This window comes from Balaenoptera ricei, chromosome 20, assembly GCF_028023285.1.
Source record: "Balaenoptera ricei isolate mBalRic1 chromosome 20, mBalRic1.hap2, whole genome shotgun sequence".
Taxonomy (NCBI): Eukaryota; Metazoa; Chordata; class Mammalia; order Artiodactyla; family Balaenopteridae; genus Balaenoptera; species Balaenoptera ricei.
In genome coordinates, this window is record NC_082658.1 from 1,460,840 (window position 1) to 1,479,673 (window position 18,834).

The window sequence follows — 18,834 nt, forward strand, 5'->3', positions numbered from 1 at the left end:
AGGGCTGTAATCACCCAGTTTGCTGTGAAAGGACAGGGCAGAACGTTTATTCCGTGTTTCAAGTTCTTTTCCCTTTCCCACGCCCATCTTTGTTGTTTGCTGCCCGAGGATTAATTACCCTGTTTTGTACTGTAACTGAGACGTGGGATGAGAAGGAAGGAGCAGGTTTTCCTTCCACTTCCACAGCCAGGCCAGGGTCAGCAAGAACACCGCCTGGTCATCAGTGAGGGGCCTCAGAGTCTTGCACTGGATCATCTCGGCCTGGTCACCACGCTGCCTGCTGAGGTTCACCCAACACCTCCTCCAGGAATGTAAGTCTCTGTGCTCTGAAAGATCGGGTTTTTCTTGCATGTGAAATAAATGATAGCACTGGCTTAAAGACTATTCGGAGAAAAAGCAAAATTGTATCAGATGCTATTAAAACTACCTAACAAGGAAAGACACTTGGTACTCAGACTGTGATTTAGCACTCGGTAGGGAATGACTGCGACACCGAGATTAATTTTAAGTCTTTCTGTACAGACCGTGGCAAACGGGTTGACGGTCAGCAGATTTCATTAGGAAGGTTATTTAGCGGCTTGAAGTGACAATACCTTGTGAGTCACGCCGTGCGCCGCCATTGGGCTCCGCCTGGGGAGTATTTGTTCTCCATGGGTAAACAGGTATTTGGGGAAGTTGCCTGCTATTCTTTCTTTTCCTTATTTCAAGGGTTATGAAATTACAAACATGGGTGGACCTTGCGCATCACCCAGATCCAGTTTCCCTTCTGAGGCGTGTCGTACAGGCCAGTCGGATCGTGTGTGGTAGGGGTTAGGTGGTTGACACTAGTGTCCTTGTAAACGTTCTCTGATAAGGAAGAGAAAGAAAGATTGCACTTGGCGTGTTGAAAATTCCTTCCTGAGTTGAGTACTCAGTTTAAAAGTGGCTACCGGGAGAGAAAGCAAGTGCTTAGGAATAAATTATAAACAGTGTGCCTTATTATAAAATCATCTAAGATGTCATCCTCTCTTTTATCTGGTGGAAGATCAATTGCCCGTCACAAGTACCTAATTTAGTTACACTGCCAGCAGTTATGGGCACTACACCTGAGTCAAGCACCTGTGCTTTTTACATCTCAACATGCCACGGTCGACAGGTAGTGGCTGGCCGGGCTGAGCAGGAGGAAAGTTGTGGGGTCATGGTGCCCTCGGTGTGCACGTCTGCCCAGTGAGGGGTCAGGAGGAGCACGGTTAACAGGAGCGCTGGCACCGGTCATCGGCACGTGTCGGGGTTTCGTTTGATCCACCGTTTCTGCGTCACCCAACAGTGAGCCATTTCAGGGGTCTGACCTCTGGTTTGGCCACATCCCCGCTCAACGATCAGCTCTCCTCCGAGGGCGGCCACCCAGGGGCACAATGGAGAAAAAAGAGGACAGAGAGGTAGGGAACGGAGAAGGGGCGGACTTGCTTCCTAGTTTGTACAAAAGAGTTGACTGAGACTCAAGGGAAATAGCTGGGATTCGAGCCTTCCCCGGTAATGTCGCAGACAAGCAGTGACTTCCTCAGAAGCAGGCACGTGGCTCTGTGGCGAGCAACCTCGTTAAAGGCATCGGCAGAGAAAGTGCAGAAAGAAGAAACTGTGAGTTTGAATGAACAATTAACAGCTTTCTTATTGAAGTGCCTGCCCATCTGCAGAAGGCAGGGGTGTCTTAGCTTTCTTTCTAAGAGTAAAAAGGAAAGGTAAAACATCAAAAATGGTGGGAGGAAAGTTTCAGAACACAAGGTCATTTTAATTCATAGTTTCCTTTAAAAAAACTATCTCTTCGCAGCTTTCATATTTTGTTCAGAAAGGTCGTCTCTTTTAAGCCTTGTCATTAGAGACGGTTTGCTCTTTAAAGTGGATTATCAAAGGGTGTAGAAATTGCAAGTTACTGAAACTAAAATGCATGATCGATTTTAAGTCTGCTAACTAAAGCTTACTTAGAAATGGATGTGCTTTTGCCCTGGCAGCCCCTTTGATAAAACCAGGAAAAGATACATGGTTGGTCAATTCAAAGTAGGAAAAGAAGATAATTAGATAAAACTTTTTTTCAACTATTGAAGTGGTTCTTGGATTTGGAGACTTGATTAGGGAGTAGTGGCATAGGCTGTATTTGGAAAGTAAAAACTGAAGAGCCCAGATTTTGACCTGTATTAACATTCTTCTCTATAGTTTTAAGAACTGAATCAAGCCTCAGATCATATTATTTACCTCTCAATGGGGGAAGAAAAATGCAACTTGAAACATAAGATTGAAGGGATTTTAAAATCTGGATCCCTCACCAATCTCTAAGGCAGCTGAAGAGCTGTGCTTCTAGACATTTCAGTTATTTCAGTTTTAAGCAAGGATTTCCACCAGGCAAATGGTTTAAAACCAAAGGCCCAAGATGTTCCTATAGATTCTGCTGTTTTTAGAACTGAGCTTAGTCTAGACCTGAGGCTGATAAATACTCTTATATCCTCTTTGGGAGTCTCCCGTCTGAGAGAGGTCTTACGGAAAACAGCTAGTTGCACACAAAGACTTTATCGCGGAGCAAAACGAGAGGGCTACCAAGTGAGAAGCCTGGTAGATGTAATTAGCTAAAAACGGGCTTACGTGAGTGAAACCGTTTCATCTGCCCTCCTTCACTCCAGCTAGAAAGGGAAACTAGTTCATAGGCGGAGTCTACAGACGAGCCTTGTTTCCTTAGGCAATTCTCTTCAGAGACTTGAGCCTCGCTGTTCTAATCTGTAACATCAAGGGTACAGCTAGACCAGTACTTCCTAATCTGTACCATTGCAGGCCTCTAATTCAGTGCTTCTCAAACTAGCATTCCATCAAGCCCTGTTCTGTGTATGACTCGTCTTCAGGTATTCAGATAGTCACGTTTAGGAAACGTCACGCCACTAGAGCGCCCTCTGCAAGGTTCGCATTTACATCGCTGGCCCGGCCATTCACTCATCCATTTAATAAGCAGTTATCGATGCCTGCTGCGTGCTAGACAGCACACGAACCACCCCCGGACCCAGCGGCTGAAAACAGTGACTTATCATCATCTCTCTGGTTGCGACGGGTTGACCAGGCTCAAGGAGGCTGTCCTCACGTGGGCCTCCGGCAGGTGCAGTCAGATGTGGGCTGCCCAGGCCCGCGAGGGCTCACTCACGTGGCAGCTGTGAGGAGCCCTCAGGAGCAAGCTCACCAGGAGACCAGCCATAGCAGCCGCCAGCCACGTGAGGCCTGGGCCCAGAAACGGCCCAGCATCACTCCTGCTGAATTCTGTCAAAGGCAGAGGCCCCCTGGAGCCAAGGGTAGAAGACAGAGACCCCAGCAATATCAGAGATGCTGTGACCGTCTCTTTGTTAAAGAATCCTATCTAATTCTTTCCTCTGGAATCTCCTAAAATGATTTGATCCATGGAATCGTTTTCCTGTGGTCCACATATTTTATTGTTTAAAGTTCTGTGAGATACTGATTAGAAAAGTCCAGATCTAGGTGGTGGCTTAAAAGTTCCTTCCTGTTCAAAAATTCTGTTAATCAGTGTTGTATCTGTACAACCACAGGTTAAATGAGGGATTTGGAAATGCTGCTTGGGTTAGGAGTATTCAAGGAAGCCATATCTTCCTCTGTGATTCTTTAGGAAGATGGTAGTAACCAGAGTTGAATGATTCTTCCCGTTCTTCTCTGTTTGAGGCTTGGTACGCCTGGTCTTTTGTAATTATCTCGGCTAGCGTGTTATTATAAAGCTCCACCAAAACACATACCCTGTGCTTAGTCTGGTTTTTCCTTCTTTCGTGGAAATATGGAAGGATGTGGACTTGATGAGGCTGAGAGGGAACATTTCCTGAGCCACAGGACACTGACAAACTGCTCGTCTAAGCAGAGCAAAACCATCCGGGTAAACAGGTGGATCAGCCTCCTAACTGCCCGTTAGCTTTCCCGCCCCTGCTAAGTGATCTCCATTCATCCCACCCGTCCCAGCTCGTCTGCCTCGCTCTTCCCAGCCTGGACCTGAGGGAGGGGCCGTGAACATGCGAGGACAGCCAAGCGTCCAAGGACAGGAGCGAGGCCGCCGTCCTGCTGCCTGAACCTCCGGATCTCCCCAACTGCCGCAGGTCACTGGACAGTTCAGCCACCCTGGTGACCAGCATGTGTTCTGAAAAAAATCTAAACGCTTGGTATGAATGGCGTTTGGCTCTGCTCCGCAAGCAGGGCCTGAAAGTTTAAGGCGGAAAAGGAAAACAGGAAAGAAACATCGTTTCTTTCGGGAGAGGAAGTATTTTCCTAACAGGCTAGCAGAGGGTCCTGAGAGTCTTGCATCTTTTGCAGAAATATCTTGACATCAACTGAGATTTCTCGAAAGCCAGCTTGCGTTTCCCAGCTTGGCTTCCCGCGGGTTGGCTGGGGCTGGCATTTACTCAGCGCTGATTCTGAGGTTGCTCTTCAAGCTTTGTGTCAACTCTGCTCCCGTCCGGGTTCCCCTGAACACTTTCATGTTTCCCGGCTGCTGCCGTGTCACAGTCCCGTGTGAAATCCTTTTACAGAACTGATCACTTGGCCCATGACATGTCACTGTGTTTGTAATAAAAATATTTATCCAAGCCGTGAGCAGGGTTCCCACGTGAAGCCTGGGCGGGTGGCTTCCTCCTGGACCCACCTGCTTCTCCTCGGAGTTAAGGATCTGGTAGCAGTCTTCTACCTGGGGTGATATTTCTTCCAACGTCAGGGAAACTTTCTCTGACCGAGTTCCCACTTATGTTATCTGATTTTCTTCAGTTTTTTTATTGATGCAGTTGGGCATGTGAATCTGGAAACTGCTAGAATACAAATTAGATTAAGGGAATTTTTTTTTTTTTAATGCTTTCTACAATCTTATTTGGAGTGTGTGTGTGTGTGTGTGTGTAGTGGTAAATCCAAATACTTTCAAAGGCCTATCCATGCATTTTTTTCTTGTAGTATTTTTCTTTTTTTTATACTTTTTTCTTTTCTTTCTTTCATTGAAGTACAGTTGATTTACAATGTTTCAGGTGTACAGCAAAGAGATTCAGTTATACATATATATATTCTTTTTCAGATTCTTTTCTGTAGTATTTTTCTTGCAGAATTTTTTAATTGGGTAATTAAGATAACAAACCTACATAGACCTCCTACTGCCCCTGCTATTAGGTATTTTGCCTAAAACCATGTACAGTTCACTCTCTCCGCCTTTTTCTGGGCAGAGGAGAAAGGTGAATAGGCCCCATCTTACATTGTAATTACCCTTCTCTCTGCGACATCACATCTGACATATGAGGAGCATTTTCACTTCCTGCAAACTGTAAAGTGAGCTCAGCTCTCCCATTTGCTCCAAACTTAAATCTCCTGCAGATCCCTTGCCGAGGGCCTCCTCTGTCTCAGGGGCTGAGCCAGGACTCGGCGACATACAAAGATGAACGGGACCTGCCCCTGGCCTATGACGAGCTTGTCATCCACGAGGGATGATAAGACATACGTAGAAAAAAGAAGATAATACAAAAGAGAACATGATCTTTGTATAAGGGAAATGCCAAATACTGTGGGAATGCCAAGGAAGTAGTGACATTTTGAAATCCAGTCCCATAGGAGAAGGTGACATTTAAGCTGGACATTGGAATAAGAGTCAGATTTCAGTTGGTAGAGATGTGGGGAAGGATGGTCCAGATGGAGTCACTCGGATGATCTAGATTCCTGCAACCTGGGAGAAAAGTACTGTGAGAGATGGTTTAACAGGTGTGTTGGAATCAGATTACAGATGTCAGAAGGAGCTGACCACCCCCAGTGCTAGCCAGGCCTCAGCACACGTGCTTAAGGGCTTCGGAGTCAGAGGATCTGGAATTGGGCAAGTTGCTTAGCCTCTCTGAGTCTGTTTCTTTATCTTAAAAAATGGAGGAGGACTTCTCTGGTGGTCCAAAGGTTTGGGCTCCGCGCTCCCAGTGCAGGGGGCGTGGGTTCGATCCCCTGGTGGGGAAGTTCTGCGTGCCGCATGGCAAGGCCAAAAAAATGGAGGACATGGTAGAACATGGTTGTGAAAATTAAAGGAGATAATGTATTTAAAAAGTCTAACATGGGGGCTTCCCTGGTGGCCAGTGGTTAAGAATCTGCCTGCCAGTGCAGGGGACACGGGTTCGAGCCCTGGTCCGGGAAGATCCCACATGCCGCGGAGCAACTGAGCCCGTGCGCCACAACTACTGAGCCTGCGCTCTAGAGCCCGCGAGCCACAACTGCTGAGCCCACGTGGCACAACTACTGAAGCCCGCGTGCCTAGAGCCCGTGCTCTGCAACAAGAGAAGCCAACGCAATGAGAAGCCCGCGCACCGCAACGAAGAGGAGCCCCCGCTCGCCACAACTAGACAAAGCCCGCGCACAGCAACAAAGACCCAACGCAGCCAAAAATAAATTAATTAATTAATTTAAAAAAAAAAAGTCTAGCATGCAATAGACGTTCCATAAATGAAGGCTATTCTTATTTTCTGACAGTCCTCCATAATTTCATGAGCTAAGTATTATTTATACTTGAGGAAACTGAAGGAAAGAGAAGTTTGGAAATTTGACCAAGGCCACGTTTCTAATATGCGATGAGAGCAGAACTGGAACTCGTGCCTCTCTGATTCGCTCATTGTTGCTTCTTCTACTTTTATTTGGCTTCTTGTACTATATTGCATTTCCTCCATGGAAGAGGCGAGGTTTGGGAACAGTGAAGGAGTCGTGAGCAGGGGGTGACCCCGGCAGCAATTGCTGGGTGAGCGTTTGTCCAGCAACAGCATGAGGGGGGTAGTTCAGAGGAGACGAGAGGCTGGAAGCAGAGGGAAGTCCGGAGGTGAACGCAGGCCACCCGCTGCACCAGATCCCCGGCGAGAGAGGCTTCTCTCCATGAATGGAAAGTAGGTCAAAGATTCAGTAGCTACCGTGGCACCTGAATGAATGAGATGATTGTGAAAGAGAAAGAAGCAAAAACGGGGCCAGGGTTCCTAGCCTCAGAAGACGCGGGGCACAGGTTTGGGGCGGGGAGGAAGAATGATGGGCTTGGGTTTAGACAGGCGGAGCTTCCCCAGGTAACTGGAAGTGCGGGTCGGCGCCCAGAGACTTGTCCAGCAGCGACACATGGGTGAGAGTCGATGCTGAGAGAGCTGCTGGGGAAAGGCTGGAGAAACGGCAAGGAGGGGGAGAGGGACGGGAGGGGCCCAGGGGGTGCACCATTCTGGAAGCTGAAGAAAAGGTTCATAAAAGGGGAGTAGGAGGCAGGAGAGGGCTGGTTGCACAGTGAAGCACAGGGGGCTGCTGGGAGGACTAAGAAAACCCACCGAGTTTGCTCTTGAGGAAGAAGTCAGGAGGCGCCCCGAAGCAGTGCACCGACCTAAATGCCTTGAGGGTCCAAACTGACAGGCACTGCGGCTGCCAGGCACTACGGTCCTGAGACAAGCGGTGGGGACCCAGGGACCCCACAAAAACACTGCACAGGTGCAGGCCTGGCCATGCGGATAGGTGCCTGGATTACCTATGAAAGTTTAGAGAAATGTTTGTGAAAGTTCAGCTCTTCTCTCATCATACAACCTGCACCAATTGGTAAATTTTGCAGAGTCAGTAAATGAAGTTAGCCATTTTGCAAACTAACCCTTAAGATAAATCATAATAATAAAATTGATCATCATCCTCAAGGAACATTCCTCTACTTTCAAATATTTTTGTTTCTGATCCTTACTTATATGAATTATCGTTGGTTTTTAGGCATTTTTATTTTTATAAGAACAACCAACAAAAACTCAACTTGAACTTGAGACTTAGGCAGAACTTAACCTTGACTGGTATACTCGATCACAAAATTACATTTTTTAATGTCCAGCCACCCCACCCAAAACAAACAATAGTTAAGAAAACCAGACGAATGATTATGAATACATTGGCGGCAGGGAGGGTAAAGGAGGCTGCGTTAAAAACAGAGCGAAGTAAGGACAATGTACAGGCTTTGGTACTGAACCCCAGGAGATGAAACAACTTTTTAGAAAGTTGTTTTAAACTTATTAAAATTTCTTTAATAAATTTTGTAAATTTGTTTAGAGCAATGTCTAGAAACCATAAATGTCTTCCTTTCCTTATTATTTTTTTTTGTAGGTTGGCACCAAAATTTCCTTCATGCCAACACCAAAAATTATAAATAGGGACTTAGAAAGAGGCAAGACATTATAATTCTGTCAAAATAGATTATGGTCTTGTCTTAGAGGGAAGGAGGGCAGGGACTTTTTTCTACTAAGGAAAATGGAGAACAGGGCATTTGGTCACTTTATAATTTCTAGGAGGTCTTGGAGGGTGTAAATGCTTTAGATTTGCTGACCGTCCTCCCAAGAAGTGACAAAGGGAACCCAACTCTGCCCAGTGCCCTCGAGCTGTTGGGAGAATTCAGTCGACTCAAGCTGGCCAGGCTGTGGTCCCCCCTCCCGTGTGCAGAGGTCAGGGTCCCCCACTGGGAATGTCTGGAGATGCCTACATACCTAAATGTGCCTCCGCCAATCCAGCTGTGGGTCTCTCTTTCAGTAATAGAATATGCCCATCCCAGCTGCTGGGACCCAGTCACAACTTTTAAGCATGTCAGTATTTGGCTTGTCCGTTGCAGAGATCAGCTGTGTAGACAGTGAGAGGGAGGTTTATAGACAGCGACTCAGGGTTTTCCTGCTGCTGGTATCTTAGAAGTGATGCCACTCTTCTGCCAGATGGCACCAGCTAAAAGCAAACTGAGAAATGCCACGAGTTATCAGGAGCTTGATTTTCAAATACTTATCATTCTCCTGCTGGATAGGATGCGCTTTGTTCCCAGAAATGTATGTAAAACTGGGAGTAGCATTGATCTTCCTCTGAAAGGAGTCTTTGGACCAAAAATAAGCAGAGTCTGATTTCAGATTAGCTTCACTGTAATACCATCTAAATAATTCCATTTTATGCAGTTAAATTTTATACTTTAATGCCTACTTGGTGGTAATGGTTTTACCTGTGACTATGCCTCTAAGGGTAGTTGAATTTTACATTATACCTTCTGACCACAGAGAAGAGAAAGTATAATTCTACTGTGTCTTCAGACCAGTTATTAACTATTTTATTGCTGCAAGTATCATTCACAATATTTATAAGATAAGAGCTTGTATTGATAGAAAAATTCAATTTCTAACACTGATTAAAATGGCCTTTAGGCTAGCCACTTAAATGCTGTGTGCCTTAGGTTCACCATCAAGATAAATAGACAAGAAAAAATGACTATAGGATTATCAAATTAGTGGTGCAATTAAGATATATAATAGAAGTCACAATGCAGAAATCACTTAGGCCATCTTGAAAGAGAAATGCCACCTGCAGCTGCTGTAAACAACCCTTCACATTCAACAGCCTGTCTGGGTACCAGCCCTGCTTTAACATCTTCTCTTAACCTGGTTAAGACCACTAACCTTCAAAACGCAGCCTAACTCAGCTGGATGTACGGTCTACCCATTCAAGGTCAAGGTGGCTAGTGATTCCTCTGACTCCATTTGCAACTTAGAAAAAAGAGATCTTTTTTGCAAGACTTCATTTTAAAAAATTCATCAAGTACTAAAATGTTTCCATGCTTCAGTGTTTCTAAGAAAAGCAAATGTGATGGGCGGATTCTGGAATGGACAAAAGGAAAGAAAGGCCATAGTTTTAGAAGTAAAGCATTTCAGCAAAAGGAAGACATCCTATTTAATTGTAAGCACAATTTTGAAGAACACAAAAATATTTGAGGTATGTATAGAGCCAATTCCTCGGTTATAAAAGAATGTGATAGGCTCATTTATAAAGCAGGAAGAAATTTGATGACCTAATCAGAGGCAATGAATCCATATGCCTCCGAATCAAGCAGTAATTTGGGTAAAAGAACCACTTCCCTCCTAAACACATAAGAATAGGAAGGCCTTTTCAGCACCACCAAAGCAGAGTTCATTGCTTCTGGAAATGAACTTGTTGGTTTGATGTCAAAGTACAGGAGAACGCTTTAAGAACCTATTCAGAAGCGTCAAAGAATTCCACAGAGAAGTTCATGAAAGGGAGCGACAGAATCCACTCTCCCCCAGCAGTTACCCATTAATGGATTTTATACCCACAGTTACTATTCCCTAGAGATGACCCAGATTTTGAACACAGTTCCAAGGCCCTTGGAGCAATGAAAAAGGTTGACACAAAGATGCCTTTTTTCTGTCCAACATCATTGGACTCGTATCTTAAGAAAACTCATCCAACTCCCCCCATGAAGAAAAGCCTTCAGGGCTTCCCTGGTGGCGCAGTGGTTAAGAATCCGCCTACCAATGCAGGGGACACGGGTTCGAGCCCTGGTCCAGGAAGATCCCACATGCCGCAGAGCAACTAAGCCTGTGCGCCACAGCTACTGAGCCTGTGCTCCAGAGCCTGCGAGCCACAACTACTGAGCCCGTGTGCTGCAACTACTGAAGCCTGCGCGCCTAGAGTCCGTGCTCTGCAACAAGAGAAGCCACCGCAATGAGAAGCCCGCGCACCGCAGTGAAGAGTAGCCCCCGCTCGCCACAACTAGAGAAAGCCCACGTGCAGCAACGAAGGCCCAACGCAGCCAAGAACAAATTAATTAATTAATTAAATTTTACAAAAAAATTCCATTAAAGAAAAGCCTTCAAAAAGGAACATTTATGATTTAGTGTTCAATTTGATTGATCTTTTCTGAGATCAAAAGTGATTGTTCTGAGACCAAAATCAGCTACCAAGTGACCAGATTAGGTCCAGAACCCAAGTTTTTGGTTTCAAAGCCCACCCTTTGCCCCCTCTTGCTTGTTCTCCCCCCCACCCACCCACAGCACACTGGGAGCATTAGAAACACTAATTTAACTTCGTGCTGAGATGAAACAAGCCGTTTTCTTTTTCACAACGGTTGCGCTTGGCCAATGTCCATTTACTAGTTTCTTCAGTACTTTGCGTGTCTCGTGATCGAGAAAGGCTAAAAAGTCTAGCCCTTATTCATCCTGGGAATGGTGTCTGTTTAAAAATGTGCTATAAGGCATCAAAGCTTCACTTCATAAACCATCTGATATGACATTTTATAGGAGAACAGCACTTGCCCAAGGGCGTTACGTACAAGGGCCCGCTCTTGGGCAAGAGTGTGGAAGGTGGCGAGGGAGCTGGGAGACGGGCCTCCTGGCATTGCTGTAGATGCTCCCCGGTCTCAAGCTGCCCCCGTCCATACCTGGGCCCTCGGTCTCCTCTCTCTTCTCTAGGGAGACGGTCTTCTGGGCGGTGGGCAAAGGGTCCGTGAGGAAGCTGCTGCCTTCCAACCTCAGCTGTTGCTAAAATCAAATAAGGAAATCCTTTCTCTCTGGAATTTCATTTCTTTCCCGTCATTTGCATGGTTAGAGGAGGCATCTGAGGTTGCCCTTCCCATCCCTGTGGAGCTAGCGGGTCCTCATTCCTGCAAGTCTTTGAGCAGTGGTGTCAGGGAAGCAGGAGGGAGAATGAGAGTTTGCATAGTGCAAGCCTGTGGTTGGTGCCTCGCGGGTCCTTTGTAACTGCAAGATGCTGTGACAAAATCTCAGGTGCAGATAAGCAGCTATACTTGGGCAAGAGGAGGGAAAAGTGGGAAGCGACCAGACAGACCCTTGATGTCCAGCCAGGGTGCCTCACGTGGGGACGGGATGAAAACTGGATGCCTTCAGAAAGACTCTGACGCATTAGGGTCTGGCTTCGCCGTTGCTGGAGTCTCTGGGTTTCCATTTGGAGAGGATGGACGCGCAGCTGAGGCTGTAAATGGAGTGTTGCTGGTTCCAGGGCAGCCCGAGAGATCCCTCGAGAAGGAAAGGAGCAGAGCCCCCTGTTTTCCAAGTTTGGGTCTCCCTGTCACTGAAGATGGATTCAAAATATCACATCTCACTTTTTGCTTGAAATAAAATGCTCCAAGACAGCATAATATGCAAATCATATCTCAGGGGCCAGCAGCTTCCGGACCCCTCAGGACTCATCAGGAGGCAGGGTTACTTCAGAATAAGCCAGAAGCCCTCATCTCTTGCATAGTTTGCACACAGGTTGAAAAAAGGGGGCTCGAGAGCACTGGCTGTGTTTAGTCTGAACCAACCTAAAACATGCCAGCTTTGAGCTGAAAATGTTCATGCACGGATCAGTGCTAATGGGAAATCATCTGTGTTCTGAGGGCAAGCCACTTCGACAGGCGTTTCTCCCTGAATGCTCACAACCCTTCTGTGAGCTGAGATGTCACCGGCTTTTCCGTACAGATGGAGAAATGAGGCTGCCAGGCTGTTCGCCAAGAAGAAACGATCCTGGTGGTAGAACAGGGACTCCAGCCCAGGCCTGTCTGGTGAGGACCTTTCCTCTAACCCGGAGAGAGTGGTCAGTGGTCCTCACATTAGGATCGTCTGAGAAGCTTTTAAGACACACCCAGGGGCTTCCCTGGTGGCGCAGTGGTTGAGAATCGTCCTGCCAATGCAGGGGACACGGGTTCGAGCCCTGGTCTGGGAAGACCCCACATGCCGCGGAGCAGCTGGGCCCGTGAGCCACAACTACTGAGCCTGCGCATCTGGAGCCTGTGCTCCGCAACAAGAGAGGCCGCGATAGTGAGAGGCCCACTCACCGCGATGAAGAGTGGCCCCCGCTCGCCGCAACTGGAGAAAGCCCTCGCACAGAAACGAAGACCCAACACAGCCATAAATAAATAAATTTATTAAAAAAAAAAAAAAAAAAAAAAACACACCCAGGCCCGTTGCCCACCCAGACCAATTAGATACAATGCTCAGGCCGGGGCTGGAGCCTGCGAGTGAAAGCAGGGAGACTGGCCTGGATTATTCTAACACACGGCCCAGACACGAAGCCCTGCTGGAGGACCTCCCAATCCCAGACCTGAAAGAGACGAGAATCCCCTGGGAGGAGGGGCCCCCCCGCCATGTGCCGGGGCGGACCGCTAGATGAGGGTTCTGTTGGGCTTTGAAGCGCTGTCTGTGGGATGGAAATGGGGTGAGGTTCCCGAGGAACGTGGAGGAGACGCACCGCTGTCCCAGCGCCTGCGGTTGGGGAATCAGCGCGTGGAGGCGGGGCCTGTGAGCTTCCGTCTGGCTGTCCGCCCACTGCTTCAAAGCCGGTGCCGACCAGGGGATCCCACGGGCTGCCAGGCGGTGTCATCTTCCCTGCAGATGCCTGTATGTCACCCATGAGCCCTCGCACTGGGAACGAATCACACGTGCCCACGGGTCTGCCTCTCGCAGCCTGAGCTGAGGCTTCCCCAGAGGCCCCCCTGTCACCAGGCCCCGTGCAGCGCCTCTGCCAGCCCTGGTGCCAGCAGGGCGGCAAAGGCACTGTCCTCAGAGCCCCTGCTCGTCCGCCTGCAGAGCCTCACTTAGGGTTAGCTTAGGGCTAGGGGTTAGGGGTGGAAACCTGCCTCAGGGTAGCTATAGGATTAAAGGCAGGAACACCAATACTGAGCCCGTCTGGGGCCGTGCACCCCATCAACGGTGATGGAAGCCCCGGTGACGAGGAGGAAGAGGCGTTTACTTTCCTGGCGTCCTGCCCCCTCGTCCACCCCAGTGTCTGGATGCCGTCTCTTAGGAAAACGTGCAGCAGCACTGAGTGCACGGGAAGGGCCACGCCCACTGCCTGTCGAGAGCATCCTGCAGCCAGACGTTTCCTGATCACCCCCTTCACTCACAGCTCACCTAGGTCGGTTCACTCCCAGGCAGGGGACGATGGGGGCCGCGGAAGCTGCTCTTCCTAACAGCCCGCCTGGCCCGGGCAGAGCGTGAGGAAGGGAGGGAAGGCTGAAGCCTGAGCCGGCCTCAGATCCTGGTCCCGCCTCTCCTCGCTCGGCCGCCTTGAGAGCCGACTTGGGCGCGTGGGTTTCATCCGGTCGCCCGCGTGACGGGGCCAGAGCGCCTACCTGGCACAGGGGGGTGCCGAGCCCAGCCCCACCCCATCGCCCTGATGTGTCACCCCTCCGAGGCAATGCGGTGCCCCAACCCAGATGAAACACTGAAGTCTCGAGTCCCAGGCTGAGCAGAGGCCTGGGGCAGGCAGGTTGGGGACGCCTTTTATCAAAACCCCTAAAATTGAGTCCTGCAGGCAGTCGCCCCCTTCCTTCCCCTTCAGAGCCCCCCCGCCTCCGACCTCAGCTTGTCCTCTCCGCCAGTCCAGTGCACATCCTCTTTCCAAGTGCAAAGCACTTTAGGGCCCATCACCAGCTGTTTCCAGATCCTCGGGAGCGTTTTATAAACCAGTTCACTCAAATAAGGATCCCATTATACCGTGCCGATTCACTGTGTCTTCCTAATGACCAAAGAGACAAGAGGTTGAGATGAAATTTTTCCAGTTGAACATCAATTGGACTTTTCAAACTTCATTTCAAAGTTCTGTTTTGAAAAAGCAGCAAATGTTGCATGAAATCTGCAACATATGTGGACAATTCAGATGCATCGTCTTCCGAGGCATCTTCTCTCCTGGGTGACCTGAGAGTTGTGGTGGCTTCCCGGTAGCCGTCAGTGGCCCCTGGCTTCACGGAGTTGGCCAGCGTGGCGGAAGAGAGGCGAGGCTGACCCTCCAGCCCACTGACGTGAGATTTAAGCCCCATGTCTTGTTCCTCGGGGAATGAAGAGACACTGCCCACGGATCCCATGGACACAGAGTTCAAGGAATTCCATTCCAAGGGACCACAAAATGACAAGCATCCCAGGCCCTTGTGTTTCTGTGGGGAAGCAGAGGACAGAGATCTGTGGGGAAGCGGAGATTTGCAGACAGAAGACGCAGGGCTGGAGGCACCTTGGGAGATCCTCAGGCCTAAGCCAGTTGGGATGGATGGGGTACGGCTGCCATGTTGGACTTTATGAAGGAGGAATTTGCCCAAGTTCACAAAACCAGAAAATTGCAGAGCTGGACCTGGTCTGACCTGAAGCCGTGACCTTGGGGATTCATCTGGTCAATTGAATCAGCAGGCAGCTGAAGTGCCTTTTCCTTTCATTTGTTAAAAAACAAAGGGAAATTGGGACTTCCCTGGTGGTCCAGTGGTAAAGAATCCACCTTCCAGTGCAGGGAACACGGGTTCGAGCCCTGGTCGGGGAACTAAGAGCCCACATGCCGCGGGGCAAGTAAGCCCGCGTGCCAGAACTACTGAGCTCGCACGCCTCAATAAGAGAGCCCGTGTGCAGCAACTACAGAGCCCACGCACCCTGGAGCCCGCATGCCACAACTAGAGAGAGAAAACCCGCTGCCACAACTAGAGAGAAGCCCGCACGAAACTAAGACCTGACGCGACCAAAAATAAATAAAGAAATAAAATAAATATTTTTTTAAAAAGGGGAAATTGACAAACCGCTATTGTTATAGAAGGCCGACTTAGGCCCTGGAAGTGCAGACCAGGCACAGGCCCTGGAGACCAGCTCAGATGGGCAGGGATTTCTTGATGGAGAAGGTGTGAGGTATGAGGGAGAAAATGCAGGATGGCTCCAAAATGTTTGGCCTGAATAGCGAGAAGCACACAGTTGCCCTTACGTGAGATGGGAGAACACAGGGGACACGGGTTCGAGCGCTGGTCCAGGAAGATCCCACATGCCGCGGAGCAGCTAAGCCCATGTGCCACAACTACTGAGCCTGCGCTCTAGAGCCCGCACTCCACAATGAAGAGTAGCCCCTGCTTGCCACAACTAGAGAAAGCCCATGCACAGCAACAAGGACCCAACGCAGCCAAAAATTAAAAAAACATTTTTTTAATTAAAAAAAGTTCCTCCCAGAGCTGGAGCTCATGACCACAGAAAGGGAGCTGGGTCCCATGGCAGGGCCCTTATGTATTTGAAGATAAGGAAACCGAGACCAAATTGTGGGAAGAACTTACCCAATATTACACAGCCTGTTAGGGATAGACATAAGATTAGATGTAAAGCTTTTAATTTACTCTCTACCACACAGCTACTTCCAAATGGGGATGAATCATTTTCCATAGGTTGCTGTGTTTCTGGGTGAAAAGGGTTTTTTATTGTTGCTTTAAGGGCATGTTAAGTTCTTTGAGAGCAGGAATTCTGTTCAGGTCAACATCTTTGATTTTGTGCAAGGTGCTTTGCTGGCCCTGGTGCCTCACAGAAGTATGGTCGATGTGGTCTCTGTCCTGAAGGGTCCCTGGTGTTTACCTCCATTCCCTGCCCCTACAGATGCTTAGGAAATTTCCAGATAGGAGTGGGCCTGGCCATCTGCCTGGAGGCCGTCCTCCGTCGCTTCTCTCTACGCCCCACACAGAAACGTGCGCGTACCCTAGGTGTTCCTACACGTCATGTAAAGTCTTCTTTACACCACAGTTTTTCTTATTCCTTTGGACAAAGGAGGATGTTCACTGTATAAAGATTAGGGGATAAAAAGCGTAAAGAGTGTGTTGTGGGCTTCCCTGGTGGCGCAGTGGTTGAGAATCTGCCTGCCAATGCAGGGGACACGGGTTCGAGCCCTGGTCTGGGAAGATCCCACATGCCGCGGAGCGACTAGGCCCGTGAGCCACAATTGCTGAGCCTGCGCGTCTGGAGCCTGTGCCCCGCAACAAGAGAAGCCACGGCAGTGAGAGGCCCGCGCACCGCGATGAAGAGTGGCCCCTACTCGCCGCAACTAGAGAAAGCCCTCGCACAGAAACGAAGACCCAACACAGCCATAAATAAATAAATAAAAATAAATTAAGAGTGTGTTGTATTCCAGCTCTCGTAACGGTGGAGCAGCTTGTATTGAACTAACTCTCTGGAAGAGATCAGTGAAAAACTCTTGACAAAATCATTAAAAAAAGAAAACAACAACTATTTTTGGAATTCCCTGGAGGTCCAGTGGTTAGGACCCTGCGCCGTCACTGCCGAGGCCCCAAGTTTGATCCCTAGTCAGGAAACTAAGATCCTGCAAGCCACACAGCACAGCTTAAAAAAAAAAAAAAAAAAAAAAAAAACTCTAATATTTGGAGAGACTGGAGAGTGGCCAAAATCAGGAATAATCTGGAGGTAGTCAACCTCTGAAAGAAGGAAGCAGCACAGGGAGCCGCAGTTTTGTTGTTTTCCCCCTGAGGGCAGTCTCCAGTCTACAGGACCTGGGGAGACAAGAACTCAAGCAAAAGCCCATACTCTTATTTCTTTGAGGTATCAGAAGACACAGTGGGGCTGCCAGGGTGGCCAGAAATTGAGGAGAAATCTAGGAAAAGAGGGAGCCACAGATGGGGAACCTCAAAATCTGCAAATGAACTTATCTCCAATTCTTGACTGATCCCTGAACTGTCAATGTGTGGAGAGACCCCAAGGAGCACAGAAAGCAACTGCTGGAAAATGCAAGTGCGGAGCAAGTGTCTCAGCACAGCTACCACAGGAGAGATACAGGTTAGGGTTTGAGTCCCATCAAGTTAGCTGCCTGCTTAAAAAAAAAAAAAAAGCTGTGATCGTCAAAGGAAGATAAAATCCAAGCTCTACAGTGTTTAAAGCACCAATGTCTAGTATCCAATTTAAAAATTTCAGGATGTGAAAAGAAACAAAATATTATCTTAGTCAAAAGAAAAAACAATCAAAAGCAATTGACCCCAAAATGACTCAGATGTTGGGATTAGTAAACAACGACTTTCACTCAACTTCTATAATTTTGTTCAAGGACTTAAAGGAAAAGATAGTCACAATGAACTTTAAAATGGAGAATCTGAGAGGAGAAATAGAAAAAAAAATTTTTAATCAGAAATTCTAGAACTGAAAAGTGTGTCTGAAATGAAAATTGTACTAGATGAGCTTGACAACAGATTTGGAGAGAGTGAAGAAAGGTCAATAAACTTAAAATTAGATCAATAGCATTTAATTTGAAGAAAACAAAAAGTATATTGCAAAAAACGAGTAAAGCTTCTGTGATTTCTGGAACAATAATGTGGGTTAGAAGATATGTGTAATTAGAAGCACAGGAGAGAGAGAATAAGGAAGAAAAAATATCGAAGAAATAATGGCTGAAAATTTGGTAAATTTGGTGAAAACCATTAAGTTACAGATCAAAGAAATTCAGCAAATCCCAAGCAGAATAAACAGTACAAAGAAACCATACCTAGGTACATCATAGACTATTGAAAACCAGATATAAAGAAAAAAATCTTGAAAGCCACTGAAGAAAAAAGACATTATAACCGGGAAATGATGTTATGAATGAAAGCTAGCTTCTCATGAGAAACTCTGGGAGCCAGAAGACAAGGGATCATCTCTGAAGTGCTGAAAAGAAAAAACGTGAGCATCCTTTCAGATTGCCTCTCCCTATCTGCCTGGCCACTTCCACCGCGTGGCTTGGGAGCACTGGATGTGTGTGGTTAGTTCTATTCAATGTTGTCACATCTGTGTCTATTTTGTTTCATTTTGTTGGGTTTTTTTTTTCCTAATAGATATTTATAGTCTGATTAAGAAGACCAAGGAGACATATAAGAAAAGTTAAAATATATGTTTAGGGAGTGTTTTTGGTTGGTTTTATTTAGCTTTTTATTGTGGTATAATTTGCATACAGTAAAGAACACAAACTTTAAGTGTACAGCTAGATTAATTTTTATACATGTGATCATCACCCAGACGAAGATGTAAAACAAATCCATCACCTCGGAAGGTACTCTCATGCCCCTTCCCAGTCAGTACCCACCACCAGAGGTAATCACTAGTCTGACTTCTATCACCAAAGTTAATTTGCCTGTTTTATACTTCATATAAATGGAATATAGCATGCCCTCTTGTGCCTGGGTTCTGTTATTCAACAAAACATCTGTGAGTTTTAGCTATGTTACTGTTTGTACTAGTACTTAATTCCTTTTTATTGCTGTGTGGTATTCCATTGTATAAATAC

General features: G+C 47.4%; 1 protein-coding gene across 1 annotated transcript in view; it reads left to right on the forward strand.

Annotated features, from left to right (window-relative positions):
- Positions 1-155: 155 nt before the first annotated feature.
- Positions 156-18,834, forward strand: part of AXIN2 (axin 2) — a 79,266-nt gene continuing 60,587 nt past the window's right edge. Inside the window, exon 1 of the mRNA XM_059907166.1 lies at positions 156-311. The gene's annotated coding sequence lies outside the window, so the exon portion shown is untranslated. The remainder of the gene's footprint in view (positions 312-18,834) is intronic.